Here is a 20,419-nt window from a genome sequence, read left to right as displayed (position 1 = left end):
ATTGATTTATCCTTTAGGGAAGGACCTATATTTTGTATTAAATTTCCTAGCAGGCTAACTTGTGGTCTTGTTGGCTATATAATTGAGATATAAGATTGAGATAGGTACAATGAAGTTATATAGAAGGAAGATAATAAGAATTTATCTCTATAAGCCTAAGCTACCAAGATTTCTAATTATAAATTGAATGTATATGGCTATAACTAGGTAGGCCTTATGCGTGACATGTTGAAAGAAGATTGTCCCATCATATATGCATTGAATTCAATATAATTTCTTATGGTAACTTTAGCAAGGGTAGTTTGGGATGTCTCTTAATATGTCTTAGCCTAGCGTGAGGTGATATTAGAATGAAGGTTTCTTTCTTGAAAAAGTTTGGGATTATGGAGAACCCTATTTTGGATTAGTTGTAAGGTGACAAACTTGCAGAAGGTTATGATTCTTGTAGGAATTATTGTCAAAATGGTTCATGGTAAAGGGAATTTAGATAATTCTATTATGGACATATTGAGATAAAGTGTAGCTAGATTGAAGCTATAGAAATAGCCCAAAGAAGAGTAAAACATCTTGATGATGTTAGTGAAGAGGAAGAAGTAGTTATGTTGAGTTATTATTTTGCACAATGCTTAACAATGGGAATCCTTTCAAAATGCTCTCTTGAAAAGCTAATCTGAGATCAACTCCAAGGTTTTGGGTGATCTTGCAACCTACTAGAATCCACTCAGTTGAAGATAAATGTTTTTTTTCATAAGGATCCATTTTCTTTTTTGAACCAATTTTGGATAGGATGATCAATCTACTTGTAGTTTCAAAATTAGCCACAAAAAAGAGATTTTTTTTGGTATTTTTAGTTTTTAAATGAATGCAATCTAACAATGCAACTATATGAGTTCCTAAATTAACCAAGTGTTATTAAAGAAAATAATGAAGATAAGGTAACAAGAGATGAAAAAAAATAGCATGAAAGGGAAATTCCTAATGGGCATAAACCATGCTAAGAAAATGCCCACAAGTTAAACCGTTGAAAAGATTGGGTAGGAAACTAGTGAAAGTAGGAGCAACGCTTCCTCAAGATCCATTGATGCAATCGTTGATAGGAATTTAGTAAAACCAAAAGATGTTTCACTTCTTATCAAATCACAAAGCCACAGAAAGTGTGCTCATGTGAGACAAGAAGCTATGTAGGAGCAATAGGGTAATCTCTTCTCCAACTATATACGTCAACAAAATTCATCAATACGTGGCAAACATTGAACTAAAATATCGCATAATCAAATCAACACAAAAAAACTATTGGCTCCATTATTATCATGAACAAGAATCCACAAAAGTAACACACTTTGGCAAGAATAACTACACTCAAAATGAAAGCACCAAAAACATATATTATTGCATCAAAATAATGGCCTGAAATACATGTTACATTCCTGAATTTATAAGAAATCATCTCCTCAATTTGTGTTGAGAGTGAGAGATCTCTTCATGCAAATATATGTTTAAGACTAATAAAACAAATCTAATTATGTACAAACTGACTCTCTAAATGGTACTAAGTAGGACTCCACCCTTGTTTATATCAATTAATGGGTGCACGAGCCTTTACATGTCTTAAAGCAAAGAAAGAAGAAGTAGATAAGAAGAAGGAAGTTGTATGGGGATTTAGGACTCACTGGAAGCTCTAAAAATGGAAGCTTGGCCTTCTCTGAATGTTTCTAGGAGTTATATTGCTTCAAAATGCTATTCTGGTGCATGGAAAGCTGTAAATTTGGAACTGATAGTTAATTGTTGGTGCACCTTTGAATTCTTCAAAACTTATGGTGCACCTTTGGAGTAGCACACATTTGGAGTGGAACACCTTTGGAGAAGTGCACCTTAGTGGCAGGTTCAAAAAAATCCAAAATTTTCCCAAGTGTGAAAACTGAATATCTAGCTTCTGGGTTTCCTTTTGCTTTATACAAGAGTGATGTCTGGACGTTTGCTCTTGAATTTCTCTATAATATCCATCACTTGGGAAGCTTCCAAAAAATATAAAGCCTCATATTTATGCCCATCTATTTGCCAATAATTATTGATATCCATTCAAGTTTCTACAAAATTGTCAAGTCTACCATCAAGTACCTCTTTAGTCTTGAATGTTCTCCTAATATCTTCATCAGAAAAAGCATCCTCAAAAGTTATTCATAAATTTTCAACTATTTCTTGCAATGACTTGATCTTTATCTTCAACTCATCTTCAAAAATCTCAAGGGAAATAGCATCATAATACCTATCTGCATCCAAAATCTGCTCTTGAGACGGGCCTTTTAACTTCTGAATATCTACATGAAGTTCTTCCATGACCTTATTTTCAACAGCTATCTTTTCAATCCAATCCTCAAGTTTATCAATCTCATCTATTATATACACTTATGTGAGTGTACAATACCTTTGACCTTTTATTTTTTAGATTGATTGAAGGTCTTTTCCCTAGGTATATACCTCATCCATAAGCCCAAAATTCTTGTCTACTATAGATATTAGTTTCTCTACATTAGAATGAACATTATTCAATAGGTTCAAATTAGCCTATATTATCTCTACACCTTTCTACTCATAATTTTCATGCCATTTTTGACATGCTCCCAAAAATGAATCAACTTGGACACTCCCCTTATCTCTCCTTTCTAGTGTTGCAATGAGAGTAACCTCTAGGTGATATTGATCTAATGGACCTAGAATTCCATGCAAATATCCTCTTAGTAGCTCATTCTATCTGCACAACTTTATCAATCCATTCTCATTTTCATCAAAATGCTTGAACACCTCCTTGACACCCATAGTGATCATTACTTTAGCCATATATATTGTGGGCTTTCCTAATAGGACTTGTTTAATTTGATAGTCCTTAGGAGTCAAATATTTGGTCTCAGCATGTGGAGGAGGAATGGCTATATGAGCAAGTAAGCCATGATCTAAATTCTTCATTATGAAGGTCAGTTGTTGCACATCACTTGTGGATGGCTTAGGTCTCTTGATGGCTTATGTTAGTGCATCCATACTCTCCTCTTTGTTTAGGTTCAATTTCCTATTATGTTGAACCATAACCTCCTTCTCCAGCCAAGCCAATGCAATGCCCATAGGAGACATATATTTGGTTGAAGAGGAGGATTGCCCTACAGGCCCTTTTCCCTTATCCCTCCTTTCCAGGGTCTTCTCCTTTAGAAAGAAATATAGATTTGGTGTCCCTGTACCTATAGTATCCAAATTCCTCACCTCTGTATTCTAAGAATTTTTTTGAGGTTCTTTAGGTATTTGTCCTTCCTCTAATACTTCATTAGCTAGCCTTTGTTCTGACTCTTCTTCACACCCTTCTTGTTCTTCTTTAGTAATAGGAGGGAGAGGACTGGCTGAGCCTTTGTCCAAAAATGAAAAATCCTAAAATGATGGTGGTGAGGTACCCAGAGATCCTTGTGGTAGAGGCAACATTTGATTCCAATCCTCTCCCAAAGGTTGGTTCATGGGTGTATCTCATATTTTATTGCCCACCATCTCAGTTCCTACTGGCATAAAGTTGAAATTATATATGTTGAAAATATTTTTTCCTGTGAACCTCTTGCTGATCCATCCACTGTTGTTGCTCATCCTCTAAAGTTATAACCTCAATAGGCTGCCTAGGAATAGATGGTGGCATAATGGTGGATCTTCTCCTTCTCTCTTCTTGGGAAGCCCTTGCCAAGTGTGTCCTATGATTCAAAGGGAGATTGTATTCTTCATATTCTTCATCTTCTTTATCCTCCTTAGGGATGGTTTTTGGGACTAGAGGAATAGCTATAAAATTTCTTTGTATCTTGTGCCTTCTCGTCCTTCTGACCATAGGTCTAATCGTAGCTTTCTTAGCAACTGAGGGAGAGGCTTCTTCCTCTTGTACATGTGATGACACCTCTTGTGCTTCCTATTTTGGTTCCTATTCCTATTCTTATTCTAGTAGAGGCACTTGTGGAATATCCTAAGCTTGAGCCACTTCTTCATTTTGAGGCTCTTGGTTCTCAGGTGCTTGAGCTACCTCTTGGGCTTGAATTTTTTTAGCTTCAAGCTCAACTTGCTTAGGAGAATCTCTTTTCCTTTTATTCTTCTCTTTTTCTACTCTAAAGTATCCAACATCCCTGTCATGTTTATATAACATTTCTAGCCTAACCAGAGATTGGGCAAGGAATGTTGGCACTGTAACTTTTGCATCTTTACCCTTTACTGGGCGTGTTGTGGCTTGGAAGGTGATATTTTGAGGAATTGGGTCCAACTTGAAGGGCTTCTTGATCTAGTCCCTTTTTAATTGGATTATATATCTCACCCTGTGATTGATATTTTCATTCTCTTCCTTGTCAGTCTCTGCATTCATTATTGGCCTATGAAATATCTTGTCATGATTGTACAAGGGATCCAAACCCTCTCGAGTGTCTTGTCCGACAACCTTTAGTGGGATCTTTATCTTCAAGGTTCTTCTTGGAAAATATAGAATCATCCTACAAGAATCCCTAATTTGGATATCATAGTTATCTATTGTGTTCATCTAATGATCTTCTACACATCTTCATAAACAAATTACTTTCCTTCCAAATGTTGAACTCTACCAATATTGTCAAAATAAGGACGATGAGAGTTGTAATCTTCCAAGGGATATTGATCTCATTCTACATCAAAGGTCATGATATCCTTCTTTTTATTTATTTGAAATGATCATATAGTAATGGGTCATACCCAGGTCTTCTTATGTTGTTTCCTCACTCTATCATATGCATATGAGAGTTGTCTTGCAATCTCCAATAAGATGAGCCTATCTGATGGATATCTTAGGAGTTTCTTTAGATGCAAAGTTGTACCCACTACTCTTAGGTAAGTGAATTTCTTGAACTGGATGTAGTAGGCACCGATTTCTACAATCCTTGTTGTTGCCTCTATTGACATCCTTTTGGCATAATAATCCTCTATGAAATAGATGACTAAAAATATGAAGGCATCATTCACTATCTCAAATTCTTTCCTTTGATCTGAGGGCTTCTTCTTCACCAATTGAGGCTATACCACATAGGGCTAAGCATTGACATCTTGCATGCTTCCCTTCTTGTACAATCTTGGATAGTCAGTTCTCCTTGCCACTAGTAAATATACCAAGTTTGATGTCATGTAAAACTTGGGGTTGGCTTTGACTCCTACCAACTACTTATATAAGATTTCACTTAGTATTGTGGCTCATAAATTGGAATTTTTGCCATTTTGATGGTTTCTATGAAATGTACCATCCAAATGTTGAGATGTCCAGCCCTTAGTAGACCCATGACTCTACTTAGAAGCACAATGGAGTATCCAATGTCATCCTTCATATATTCTCTAGTCATATCTATCTTTCCTTCTCTTCATCCCAAGGGTGTCCAATCAATCAAAAATGATGATTGTATGATCTATGTAGCCTCCTTTTCATTATCCCTATACCATCTTTCTACTTGATGATAGGTGATTTTCACATATTGATTGACTCTTGGGAGATGGAAAACTTTCTCAACATTCCTCAATCTTAGGTCTAAGACAATCTCTCCTATGATACTCTTGACAACTCTTTCTTCTGACACAATTTTCTACCAATCCCATTACAAGCTTCAAAGATTTTATCGATTTTGGATGTGATGTCACATTGACCAACCCTAATCTGATAAGTGATGAGACCATCAGGGACCTCTCTTTAGGTTTATTGCAGAGTACCAAGAATGTGTTCTAGTCTATGTATCGCAACTCAATATCTCTAATCTTTGAATGTACATCTTGAAAGCATGATTTCTTTGGTGCACGTTGAAACTTGAAAACAACTAGTTTTGGAGCCATCTTCTCTACAATTGGGGAAAATGAGGAATCTATTTTATCTACACAAAACAAAACACATTAGTTTGGAAAGTTGAAATTCAACCACTACCAAACCCTACTTACCAAACAATGAAACCCAAAACACCAAAACCCTAAAAAGCCACTCAAAAACCCTCTTTTTTTCTCTAAAATGTAGTTTAGTGCACCTTGCACACCTTTATAGGTGTGCTAAATAACCCTTAGAAGGTTATTATGTGTGCAATTGCACACCTATGCAAGTGTGCACCCTTGTGGAGTGCACACATGCACATGTGCGCTACTACACACATGCATATTTTCATGTGCATAGATGGTGGGATAAGTAATTTTACAAGGCTAAGGGTGCACATATGCACACCCTTATACAATCCAATGTTAAGGGAAGAAAAATAGTGCATATATGGGCACCATTGCCTATGTTTTTAGGTGTTTTTTGTTTGAAATTTGCGCACATGTGCACCTTTACTTAGTTGTTTTGTTTTAAGTCTCAATTTAGGTTTGTGAATAAAGGTGCACATATGTGCACCTTGGATAGGTGCACATATGCATACCTTTATTTTGTTGACTTAGTGTTGTGTGTGTAGTCTAGAGATATTTGGTGCACCTCTAAAGGTGTGGAGGTGCACTCATTGATTCTTTGAAGGAGATAATCAGTGAAGGGGAGGGTAATGGCCCTGGATATTTATAGACCCAGGGTCATGCACACTTTTTAGATGTTCACATGTGCACTAGTGCATTTAGTGCACTAGCACACCTAGGAGAGGTACGCATGTTCGCTAGGTGCACTAGTGCACTCCTTCACGCATAAATCACCTTTATTTCTAAATTTATCAATTTTGGCACATGGGATTCTCAATTGAAGGACTAAGGCTTGACTTGGACTCTAGGTAGAGTCCAAAAAAGTGACTCAGACTGTAGACTAAAGGTCTGGGAAAGGAAAAATTTACTAGGGGTCCCCCATTTCTAGAAGAAATGTGGTGTGCATTGTAAAACCACAACAAGTTACACCTAATCTTGAGCCTATAGAAGAACAAGATGAGGAAAGGATTTTTAGAGCATTGTCTAGAGAAAATCTAGGACCTTCTTTTGAGGTTTCAAGTTATTGTGGAAAGCTTGATAATGATGCTTTATTGGATTGGATCTTTGAGATTGACAAGTTTTTTTATTATTAAATTATTCCTGAAGAATGAAAAGCGATGATAGAATCTACAAAGTTGAGAGGACATGATTCTCTTTGGTAGGAATACTTGAAAACTAGTAGACAAAGAAGAGGAAAATAATAGATCAAAACTTTGATAAAAATGGTTGGTAAGTTAAAAATGAAATTCCTTCTTATTGATTATTTAGTTAATTTTTTGAAAAGAATGAAAATTTTCAAACAAAAAGATCTGAGTGTAAAATATTATACTAAGGAATTTTATAAGTTGGACATTAGATCTGGACATGTTGATGATCATGAGGTTGTAAAAGTTGCTAGATATCTGAATGGTTTGAGAACTTCTATACAAGATGAAATTAGTTTTGTGAAAATGGGAAGTGTTGAAGAGGCATACTTGTATGCCTTGAGAGCTAGAGAAATATTGACAAAGAAACAAGAACATAGATGAAGAGCAAGAGGTAGAAAATTTTTGTGAAGTAGGGCTTGATCTTATGGAGAAAGTAGTAGATCTGATAGTACACATCAAGAGAAAGGCAAATCTAAATGGGAAGAAGAAAATGGTAAGAAGATAGGAAGTAGTAGAAGAAATGCTTTAGTTCAAAAGAAGCTATTGATGCACCTAATGAACCTAAAAAGGGAGAGAACCCAATATTTAGAAGAACCTAGTGGAGTGAGAAAATGTACAAAGATCCTATTGTTAGGAAAAAATGTTTTAACACCAGATGTAAGGTTGAAGGAAAATGTTCCAAAGTGATAATTGATAGTGGTAATTTTGATAATTTTCCATCCAAGGAGTTGATGTCTAAGTTGTAGTTGCAGAGATTAAGACATCCTAAACCTTATCACATTTATTATATCAAGGATAAATACAAGTTACTATTAAGTGAATAATTCCTTGTGAAATTTAAGATTGGAATTTACTTTGATGAAGTTTTGTGTCATATTATGCTTATGCATTATTGTCATATTCTTTTGGGAAGACCTTGGTAGTATGACATAAAATATTTACATGATGGTAGATAGAATCAATATACTATTTCAACTAATGGAAGGAAACAAATATTTTTTCCTTTGATTGAGAAACTTGAAGAGAATAGTTGTCCTGTAGTTAAAGTTTGCTTAGTTGAAGAAAATTAGTTTGTGAAAGACATGAAGAAATATAATGTTCACTTTGCTTTGATTCCTAGAAAGACTAAGAAAGAAGATTAACTTGAGCATGCACCTAAGGTTAGATCTTTGTTGATACAATTTCAAGATATTATTTGTGATAATGTAACTGATGATTTACCTCTTTTGAGAAGTGTAAGTCATTGTATGGATTTGGCACCTAGAGCTAGTTTGCCTAATAAAGTACCGCATAGAAAAACACCTACAAAGAATGCATAATTGAATAGAAAAGTGAAAGAATTACTTTAAAAGGTTATGATTAGATAACTTTTGAGTCCTTGTGCAGTACTTGTTGTATTAGCACCTAAAAAGAATGGATAATGGATAATGGAGAATGTGCACTGGTTCTTGAGCTATTAACAGAATAATAGTGAAGTGTAGATTTCCTTTTCCTAGAATGGATGACATTATGGAGTGTTTGAGTGAAGAAAAGTATTTTAAAAAGATTGATTTGAAGAGTGGGTATCATTAGATTAGAATTAGAGAAGGAGATGGATGGAAGACTTCTTATAAGACTAATGAAGTTTTGTATGAGTGGTTGGTTGTGCCTTTTGGTTTAACTAATGCACCTAGTACTTTCATGAGACTGATGAATGAAGTTGTCAAAATTTTCTTGGGTAATTGTAATTGTGTACCTTGATGACATGCTAATATACTATAAGACTAAAGAGGAATGCCTAATGCACATCAAAAAATTGTTGCATATATTGGAGGAAATTTTTTTGGTAAATTCGAAGAAATATTCTTTTATGAAGGAGATGTGTACCTTGGTTTGGTGATTTCTATTGATGGATTGAAAAAGGATATTGAGAAAGTAAAATCTATACTTGGGTGGCCTACACTTGATAATGTTGGAGGAGTTAGATCATTTCATGGATTGGTGAGTTTTTATAGAAAGTTCATCAAAAATTATTGTTTAGTATGCAATGGTATGACATAGATAATGAAAGGTAGTAAAAAGGAAATCAAATGGACACATGGAGAAAAAAATCTTTGAAACATTAAATGAAAAGGTAGAAGAATTGCTTGTGTTTTATTTACCCAATTTTCTAAAGTTTTTAAAGCTAACTATGATGCTAGTGGGAATACAACTGGAGCTATTTTGAGTCAAGAAGGTAAGCCTCTAGATTTCTATAGTGAGAAATTGAATCATTCTTAGAGGAAGTTTTCAGTCTATGATCAATATCTCTATGCAATTATTCAAGCTTTGAAGAAATGGAGACATTACTTGATGCCTAGAGAATTTGTCTTGTACATTGATCATAAAGATTTATAGTATTTGTCAAGTTAAAATAAGTTGAATCAAAGACATATGAAATGGGTTGAGTATATGCAAAATGTTTTTTGTGTTGAGACATAGAAGTGCATAGTCAAATAAGGTAGCATATGCTTTGACCAGAAGAAGAAGTTTGTTGACAGAGATGAGATTTGAAGTGATTGGATTTAAATATTTGAAGAACTTGTATGAAACTGATCCTAGTTTCATAGAACCTTTTAAGGATTGTATGAATCACATAAAAAATGAGAAAGATGAGTGGATTGATTATTCCATTCAAGAAAATATGTTGTTTAAGGGAATTGAATTATGTATACCAAGAGAATCTATGATAGATAATATCATTAAGGAGAAACATAGTGATGGAATTCCATGACATTTTGGGATTGATAAGATAACAAAGTTGAATTCAAAAAGATACTTTTGGCCAGAGTTGTGTAAGGATGTTTAGAAAATGGCGAAGAGTTGAAAAATTTGTCAAGTAGCTAAATGATCCAGTCAGAATGTGGGTTTGTATACACCTTTTTCTATTCTCGATAAACCTTAGGAAAATAACAGTATGGATTTTGTCCTAGGATTACCTAGAACCCAAAGAGGTAATTGTTATAGCTTCATAGTGGTTGATAGATTTTCTAAGATGACACATTTCATACCTTGTAAGAAGACATCATATGTAGCACACATAATAGATTTTTTTTTCAAAGAGATTGTGAGACTACATGGATTTCCTAAGATCATTATTTCAGACAAAGATTCTAAGTGTACTAGTTACTTTTTTTGGAAGAAGTTGAATATCAAACTTAAGTTTAGTTCTACATGTCATCCACAAATAGATGGACAAAATGAAGTTGTAAAAAAAAGTTTGGCTAACTCATTGAGATATTTGAATAGAGACAAATCTACTACTTGGGACTTGGTCTTGGCACAAACATAATTTGCATTTAATAGTTTAGTGAATAGAAGTACTAAGAAAAAATCCTTTTGACATTGTAAATAGAATGAATCCTAGAGGAAATACATATTTGAGGAACTTGAATACTAATTTGAGAAATATTGTTGAAGCTACAGAGTTTGTGGACTTTATGAAGAATTTTCATGAGGAAGTAAGAGGTAATTTGAAATACAGTAATCAAGAGTATAAGGAAAGAGTAGATAAGAAGAGAAGACATCAAACTTTTGAAGTTGGAGATAAAGTAATGGTACACATGAAGAAGAACATATTGTTGGAACCTATGGCAAGTTGGAGATGAACAATTTTTTTCCTTGTAATATCTTGAGGAAATGTGAAAGTGAAAATTCTTTTTAAGTTGAGTTACATGAGGATATGGATATTTCACCTATTTTCAACATTTTAGATATCTTTGAGTATTTTGAATCTAATGATGAGACACCTAAAAAACTTGATTATCCTATTAAGAAGACAGAGAGAATTGACAAAATTTTGGATACTAGAATCAATAAAAGCACCAAAGGAGAATATTACAAAGAATACTTAGTGTGATGGTTGAATAAACCAGTTGAAGATAGTTCTTGAATTTTTCAAGGTGGGTTGGATCTTTATGATACTTTTTAGACTATCAAGACTTCTAAATGATGATATCAACCTTTATTTACCGCAAGTTTGTGATGAAAGAGCATCTTGGGTCCTTTAGAAATCTTGCATCAAAATAAAATATTTGTTTCATTTCTTCATGTCTTTTGTTTTTGGAATGGTCATTTTTGTTTGTGCTTTCTCTTTCTACGTAGCTAGATTCTTAATCTAGACCTATCATGAATCCTTGCCTATGTTCATAGAACTTAATTCCTTCATTTTCAAAAGTTATCCTTTTTCTTTTATCGTGGTATGTTCTTTCATGGCAGCTCAAGTAGCATGTGAGTTTGGCTTCTGCAAGGTCTTTTGTGATATCAAGGTTTTCCAAGGCCTTGGAGATCTCTTCTTGGATCATGTGTGGACCTATATTTGTCTCCATGAATATTGTTGTTGGAAATGTATGAGTAAATGAGAGGGGAGAGGTGAACCAGTTACTGCAAAAACAAATTCTTGTGTCTTAGATGGTAAATACAAACTTCCACTAATCATGCAATATTAAATGGCTCTGTAACACTATAATATTACTGATGCTCAGTTAACAAAAAAAATTAATATTATTTAAACTATTTTATCCTTTAGTAACTTAGTTGCAAAAATGTAAAGCATAAGAAAATAATATGAACACAGATGACACCAAGATTTAATGTGGAAACTCAATTTGGGAAAAACCACCTTGCAACTATTCACAATAATTTTCACTCTTCTAAAGTGAGCCCTATTAGGAGCCAACCTTGTTAAAGGTTGCAAAACATATTGTTAAGTATGAACTTGTTATAAGATTTAAATCACCCGATTAGGAGTGCCCTAATTAGAGGTCTTCAAACACTTCAATCTCAAATTGTCACCTTGTTAGAGGATTTACAAAATGACTATTAAGTCAACTCTTTAAAAAAAAAACTTACTAATAAAAAGGTTAGAAAGAAACAATAATTTGACTTGATTTATGAAGTAACTTTCTTTGTAGATTCATATATTTGTTCTGTCTTGACATCTGGATCCTTCCTAATCATATGTTCTTTGTATTTTATCTTTCACACTTTTCTACTCTTTCTTTACCTTCCATCACATATCCATCTTATTTCTTATTCAACTTCTTCTTTTTTATCTTCTCAACTTGACCTTTCTTATATATCATAAGCTAGGAAATTTTGGCTTGAATACCCTTTCAAAATATTAATAAACATCCAAATATTCGACCTTCATTAAGAACATATTTGACAATTACATTCTGATGTCACTCAAAAAATACTAGAACTGAACACTTGGTTGACACTGTGACTCCTTCATTACCTGACCACTTAATCAATACTGGATGCCTTTGATGCCCGACCACTCGATCAATACTACAAACATGAATCCTTTCGTTAATCGACTCCTTGATTCCTACTAGAAAGTCTTCATTACCCAACTGCTTAGTTAATACCACAAACTCTACATTGTTTGGTTAATACTGACATTTGTGTAAACATCAATGACAATATACAAATGAAGAATTGTTTCCAAAAAACTCCCTCTTTGAAATTTATGGCAACATAGCATGTCAACATAAGCTACTAAAAATATGAGCAATCAAATAATATCCTTAGTTTGATTCTAATTCTCATCCATACCATCTCCCTCTAAGATTTAGCTTGGATTTGTCTCTGTTGTTTTCCTGTCACTGCTCATTTTCCATACTCTCCTTCTTAGTTGTACATTTCATCATCTAAATATCAAGACTCTCCATCTATCTCATTGATATTGATCTTTTCATAATCTTTCATATCTTTTCACAATCTTTCATGTTGACATCCTCTTTGACATCAATTGCTAAAGAATACAAACTCTGAAATCATAATGTACCTTTGTACAAATTCATATACAATATGATCTACATTACACTTCATAAACTTGATTAATCTTCAATGGAGCTTGGTTGATGCCTCACTATCTTTTTTTTAGTGAGCGTCAAATAGGGAATAACCCCTAGTTTACCTCTTAAATACATAAATGCATCCTTAGGTAAATCTTTAGTAAATATATCTTCTATCTTCTCCTTGGTGTTAACATATTCTAATCCCACCTCTTTGTCTTGAACCAATTCCGTTAGGATATAATATGTGATTGCAATGTGTTTTGTCTTTGAGTTCATCATAGGATTTTTTGATATATTAATTGCTCTTGTATTATCACAATAGATAACCATTGTTTCCTTGATTTCTTCCTTTGTTCCTAACATCAATTGCTTGATCCACATTATGTTAGAATAGTTAACTACTGCAACACTATACTTTGCTTCTACTATGGATTGAGAAATACAATTTTTCTTGTTGCTTGTCCATGACACTAGCCTTTTCCCAACAAAGAGTGCTCCTCCACTAGTTCTTTTTTTGTCATCAATGCTTCCTGCCCAATCTACATCAGTAAAGTCTCTTAACTCAAGATTTCCTCCTTTCTTGTACCATAACCCATAATCTTCAGTTCCTTTTAGATATCTCAAAATTCTTTTAACTACCATCACGTGGTTTCCTTTAGGATTAGCATAAAATCTTGCAACTATGCCAACTACCTAGGCAATATCAGGTCTAGTGTGAACCACATATGAAAGTTCCCAATCATTGATCTATAAGTAGTTTTATTAACCTCTTTTGAATCATCATTTATTGAGAACTTATGTGTAGTAGACATAGGTGTTCCAATTGGTTTGGAATCTTGAATTCCAAATACTTTCAATTTGTCCTTGCTATATTTTGATTGAGTGATGAATATCCCATCCTTCATTTGATGAAATTGTAGACCCACAAAAAAATTGATTTCTCCAAACATAGATATTTCAAAAAAATTCCTCATTTCTTGAGCAAAGGACTTCCATAAAATATTATGTCCTCCAAATATGATATCATATACAAATATTTTTGCAAGAAATATCTTTCCCTATAGTCCTTCTTTGATATACAAATTGGTATTATCATTTGTCTTTTCAAAACCAATTTTTACTAGACATCCACGAAGTCTTTCATACCATGCTCTAGGATCTTTCTTTAATCCATATAAGGCTTTATGAAGTTTACATGCCATGTTTATTTGGCTTGGACCAATGAGACCTTCAAGTTGTTCAATATATACTTCTTCTTCTAGGACTCCATTCAAGAAAGTTGATTTGACATCCATCTGATAAACTTTGAATCCCATTTGTGTTGTATAAGCTAGAAGTGATCTAACTCCTTCAAGTCCTGCAACAGGGGAAAATGTTTTAACATAATCAATACCTTCTTCTTGAGAATAATATTTGCATATGAGTCTTACCTTGTTTCTTGTCACTTCTCCTTTGTCATTCAACTTATTTCTGAATATCCATTTTGTACTAATTACATTTTTATACTTGGGTCTAGGAATAAGAGACCAAGTTTTATTCTCTTCTATTTTCTCAATCTCTTCATTCATTGCCTCTATCCAATTTTTATTTTCTAAAGAATATTTTATAGATATAGGTTTAAATTCACTAAGTAAACATGTGCCTTTCAATGTTTTCCTTGCAGTATATCTTTTGTCTCTCCTCCAACTATTTGTTTAGGTGCATGATACCTTCTGACATAATTTGAAAGCCTTGGATCTTTCTTACTTGATCCTAAACTTGGTTCACTTGATTCTCCAAGATCTTCATCTTTTTTCTTGAGCTCCTCTGGCAGATCTAGCTATAACTTGGGTTTTATTGCCTATGACTCAGGTTGTACTGCCTAGGGATACAACTCGAGTTGAAATAACTATGACTCGGGTGCCTTTGTCTGTGACTTGGGCTGAAATTCCAATGAACTTGTAGGTGCACTTAGTTTCTGATTGGCTTCAACCTTCAGAGGTAAAGTCTCAAGTTCCTCTTCATAATATACAAAAAAAAAATTAATCTTCAAGTTCTTTGCTACTCTGTTCTTCACTTCTTTATGCAAACTCATCAATTTTTACATGGGAATTTTCTATGACTTTGCAAGTAGTAAGATTCAAGAATTTGTATGCCTTTCTTTTATTGGAGTACCCTAGGAATATTCCTTCATCACCTTTTTCATCAAGCTTTCCTTTCCTTACATTTTTTAAGATATAGCATTTTATTCCAAATACCTTGAGATAACAAATATTAGGCTTGTAACTATACCATAATTCATAAGGTTTTTTTTTGTACCTTTCTTCAATTGAACTCAATTTAGTGTATGAATTGTTGTGACGATTGCTTCTCTCCAATATTTAGGTGCAACATTCTTCTATTTCAATAGTGTCCTTACACATTCCATGATGGATATATTTCTTCTTTATGCTATTCCATTTTTTTCTAGAGTTCTAGGTGTTGATACCTCTCTTTGGATTCCTTTTTCATTATAGATGTCATTGAATTCATTTGAGATGAATTCTCCTCCTCTATCTGATCTTAGGAATTTTGGATTCTTTCCTATTTTCTTCTCAACTCTAGCCAAATACCATTTGAACTTTTGAAAAGCATCCGACTTATCCTTCAAAAACATTACAATCATCATTCTAGAATAATAATCAACAAACAGAGTGAAATATATATCTCCACAATAGATTTCAATACCTCTTGGCCCACAAAGATTTGTGTGACTAATTCCAAAGCTTCTTTAGAATTTTAGAACTTACTTTTGAAACTTCTTGTTCTTATTTTACCAATCTGACATTGTTTGCACATGCCCACCTCAGGTTTCTTCAAATAAGGCATGCCTCTTACTTTGTTATTTTTTCTTATGGTGATCAGGTTATCAAAATTAACATGACACATTCTTTTATTCCATAGCCAACTTTCCTCTATCTAAGCTAATAAACAAGAACTTTCATTGAGATATAGGTAAAACAAATTTTGTTTTGTCTAATTTCTAGTTCCAACTAGTTTTTCTTTCAATAGTTTAGCTTTGCCATTCATGAATTCAACTTTGTATCCTATATTGTTCAACCTTTCTACACTAAGTAGATTATGTCTTAATCCTTCAACCCAATAGACGTTCTCACATTTTATTCCATCAACTAAAGTTATGATTCCTTTTCCCTTTACATAACATGGTTTATTATTTCCAAATCTAACATGTACACCATCATAGTGTACCAAATGTTCAAATATAGTTTTATCACCAATCATGTGATGAGAACAACCACTATCTATAATCCATGTATCATTTTTTCTAAAATGAGAGATAGGTACCATCTTTTCATTTTCCTCATCATCTGATTCATCTTTGAAAACAATATAAACTACTCCATCTTCATCATTATCACTATCAGAATCTTTTGCAATGTAACATGATTTCTTACATTTTCCTTTGTATTCCTTGTAGCTTTTGAAGTCTTTCTTGCCTTTAAACTTGTTGAACTTTTTTTCATCTTTATCTTCCTTGTTTGGAGACCTTGTAGCAATGTGGCCAACTTTTTTACATGAGAAACAAATTAATGTAATCTTTCTTTTGAATTTTCCTTTTCTTCTTGTTGATCTTTTTTCTAGAAGAGCTTCAATGACTTCAAGATCTTCATCTAAATCTTCGTCTTCTTGATCACTCTCAACATGTTTTCCTTTTGAGTTTCCTCCTTTTCCACCAAGGGTTAGTTTTTCTTTGAATGCAAATTCAAGATTGTTAGAAGAAGGAGCATAGTTATCAATTATCCAACTCAAAAGCAGTCAATCTTCCAACAAGAGTATCCAAGGTTAGATAATGTGTTGGATTGCATATCATCACTTGAATAGTTGAAACTCTAATTTCATAAATAGAAAGAAGAATTCTTAGTACCTTGTTGATTACTGTTTCATCATTAATTTTACCTCTTGCAACTCAGATCACACTAACACTTTCTTTGACCCTTTCACTATATTGGGTGATGTTCTCACCTTCTTTCATTTTCAATTGATCAAAATTACCTCTTAAACTTTTTGTCTTTTATCTTTACACATTTTTGTCACCTTCGAAGACTTTCTTCAAATTTTCCCACATGTCAAATGCAATAGGAAAATCTTTGACCTCATCAAATTCATAATAGTTCAAAGAAGATGCAATATCAATCATCATAATATTGCGTTCCTTTTCCTCTTTTATTTTCTCCAAGGTCATAGGTTTGGGTTGTGGCATATATTATTTCTCCAAGTAGAACATACCAACATCACCGATGCTTGATATACATATCTTCATCAACTCTTTCCATGCTAATAAGTTTTATCTGTTAATCTTAGGGATCTCTCTTCTATAAGACATTTTGATATTTAGCTTAGGTACTTAAACCCTTTTCCTACAAGCACCAATAGCTCTGATACTAATTGTTGGAAATGTAAGAGGGGTAACTAAGAGGGAAGGGTGAATTAGTTACCACAAGAACAAATCCTTGTCCCTTAGATGTCAAATACAAACTTCTACTGATCATGCAATATTGAATGACTCAATTAACACTATAATATTATTGATGTTCAACTAACAAAGCAATCTTAATAGTATTTAAACTATTTTATCCTTTTGTAACTTAGTTGCAAAAATGTAAAGAATAAGAAAATAACATGAACAAAAATGACACCAAGATTTAATATGGAAACCTAATTTGGGAAAAACCACCTTGCAACTAGTCACAATAATTTTCACTCTACTGAAGTGAGATTAGTTAGGAGCCAACCCTATTAAAGTTTTAAAAACATATTGTTAAGTATGACCCTATTAGAGGATTTAAATCACACTATTAGGAGTGGTCTGGTTAGAGGTCTTCAAACACTTCACTCTTAAAATGTCACCTTGTTAGAAGATTTTTAAAAAGATTGTTAAGTCGACTCTTTTAAGAGATTTCTTTACTGCTACAATGGTTAGAAAGAAAAATCAATTTGACTTGATTTATGATGCAACTTTCTTTGCAAATTCAAATCTATGTTTTGGCTTGACCTCTGGATCCTTCTTGATCAGATGTTCTTTGCATTTTATCTTCCCCACTTATTTTCTCTTCCTTTTCCTTTGCTCACATATCCATCTTATTTCTTATTTCACTTCTTCTCTTTTGTCTTCTCAACTTGACCTTTCTTATATACCATAATCTAGGAAAAGTTGGCTTGAATACCCTTTCAAAACATTAATAAACATCCAAATAGTCGACCTTCATTAATTAAATATTTGACAATTACATTCTAATGTCACTCAGTCAACACTAGAACTGAACACTAAATTGACACTATGACTCCTTCATTGCCTGGCTAGATGGTCAATACTACACACCTTTGATGCCTAAGAACTTAGTCAGTACTACAAATATGAATCCTTTCATTAACTAATTTCTCAATTACTACAAGAAATTATTCATTACCTGAATTGTCGGTTAATACTAAGATATACAAGGTTAATACTGCAAACTCTACATTGCTCGGTTAATACTGACATTTGTGTAAACATTAATGACAATATACAATTGAATAATTATTTCCAACAATTTTTTTGCTAAATTGTAAGGTCATTGATTTCTCCTTTGGGGCAAGACCTATATTTTGAAATGAGTTTTATAATGGGTCAACTTTTTGTCTTGCTAGTTATATAATTGAGATCTAGGATTAGGATAAGTACCATGAAGTTAGATACAAGGAAGATAATAAGAATTTGTCTCTATAAGCTAGAGATTATAAGCTTATTGATTGTAAATTGAATGTATATGGCTATAACTAGGTAGGCCTTATGCCTAGCATATTGAAAGAAGATTGTCCCATCATATTTGCATTGAATTTAGTATAATTTCTTGTGTTTTCTCTAGTATAACTGGTTTCCATGTGTAACTCTAGTGAGGGTAGATTGGGAGTGTTTCTTTGGGCCTCCTAGCCTTCTGTCACCAAGCCACTAGCCTTCCTCCAAAAAAGGATGCACCTCGAGTTGTGTTCTTTCTATCATTAATGTTCCCTACCAAATCAACATTGGTGAAAACAATAATCTCAAATTTTCCCTTGTGATGACACCATAAACCATATTCCTCTATACCCTTAAGGTATCTAAAGATATTTTTTCATAGCAACTAAGTATGATTCCTTTGGATTAGTTGAGAATCTAGCCACTATCCCAACAACTTGTGCAATGTTAGGTTTATTGTATACTACATACTGAAGTGTGCCAATCATAGATTGACAGAGACTTTCATTTGTCTATTGGCTCTCATCCTCCTTCGATAATTTACAATCAATCACCATTAGGGTCCTTGTCAATTTGGCCTCATCTAGACTAAATGTCTTTAGAATCTTCCTCTCATATTTTTCCTAACTTATGAAGATTCTTTCCCTTAGATAAGAAACTTGCAGCCTGGTGAAGAAATTGATTTCATGTATCATGGAAATCTAAAATTCCTTCTTTATTAGCTCTACAATTTTTTTTCTCATATTGTCATCTCATCTAAAGATGATGTCATACAAAAATATCTCTGTAATAAGCATTCCAATTCCTATTTCCTTCTTTAGGTAGATATGTTAGATAGCTGAGAGTGGGGGTGAATCTATTATCATCATGCATTTTCAAACAATTTACCACACTTATAAAAACTTTAACTTATCATTAAACCAACTCGATAAACATAGAATACTTTGTCTTTCATATGCATCAAATGGATTTCACTTGGAGTATGAAATAAAAACAATATTAATTGACTTACATAAATAGTAATAGTTTCAACATGTAAAATAAAATAAAATGAAAAACATTTGTACATAGATTCACACCATAATTTTTTACTTAGAAACTTGATTAGGGTAAAAACCATCTAGGACTAGTCACCTAAAATATTTTCACTCTTATGAAGTGAGCTTGGTTAAGATCCAAACCTATTAGAGGTTACAAACACACTGCTAGGTATGACCTTGTTAGAAAAATTTCACCAATCTTCTTCACACTTAGTTAATATTGGACTTGCTCGGTTAACACTTTACTTTCTCGGTTAATACTATTGTAATTCATTTCACCTTTCTTCCTCTTCATTTATTGACAACTATCTCTAGCTCAGTGTATCTTCTTTTTTGACTTACCAACTTTTTTCATTCTATTACTAACCAAACTAGCTTACTTATACATCATCTTAACACTTTATGAAATTGTGTAAAATAATAAAACCAACATTATACTATCATAGATTGATTAATTAGTTTTCCTAATTAGGTTCTCATACTTAACATCACAGGTAGAAATATTCACAATCAGTAGAATCATTCAAGGATATTGTACCCTTATTGATTACTAAACTCAAGGAGTTGTTGTTGAATCTTGTCATTGCTCCATCAGACTCTTCAATTTCATTGAACATGCATTGTTCATCGATCATGTGATGAGAAAACTCACTATCTAAAACCTAGTTCTTGTTGTGGTTGCTGATATTTATTAGGCCTCTCTCC

Source organism: Cupressus sempervirens, chromosome 5 (assembly GCF_028749045.1).
Source record: "Cupressus sempervirens isolate cs-2001-9-10 chromosome 5, ASM2874904v1, whole genome shotgun sequence".
NCBI lineage: Eukaryota > Viridiplantae > Streptophyta > Pinopsida > Cupressales > Cupressaceae > Cupressus > Cupressus sempervirens.
The sequence above is the reverse complement of the archived record's forward strand: the minus strand, read 5'-3'. Positions refer to the sequence as shown.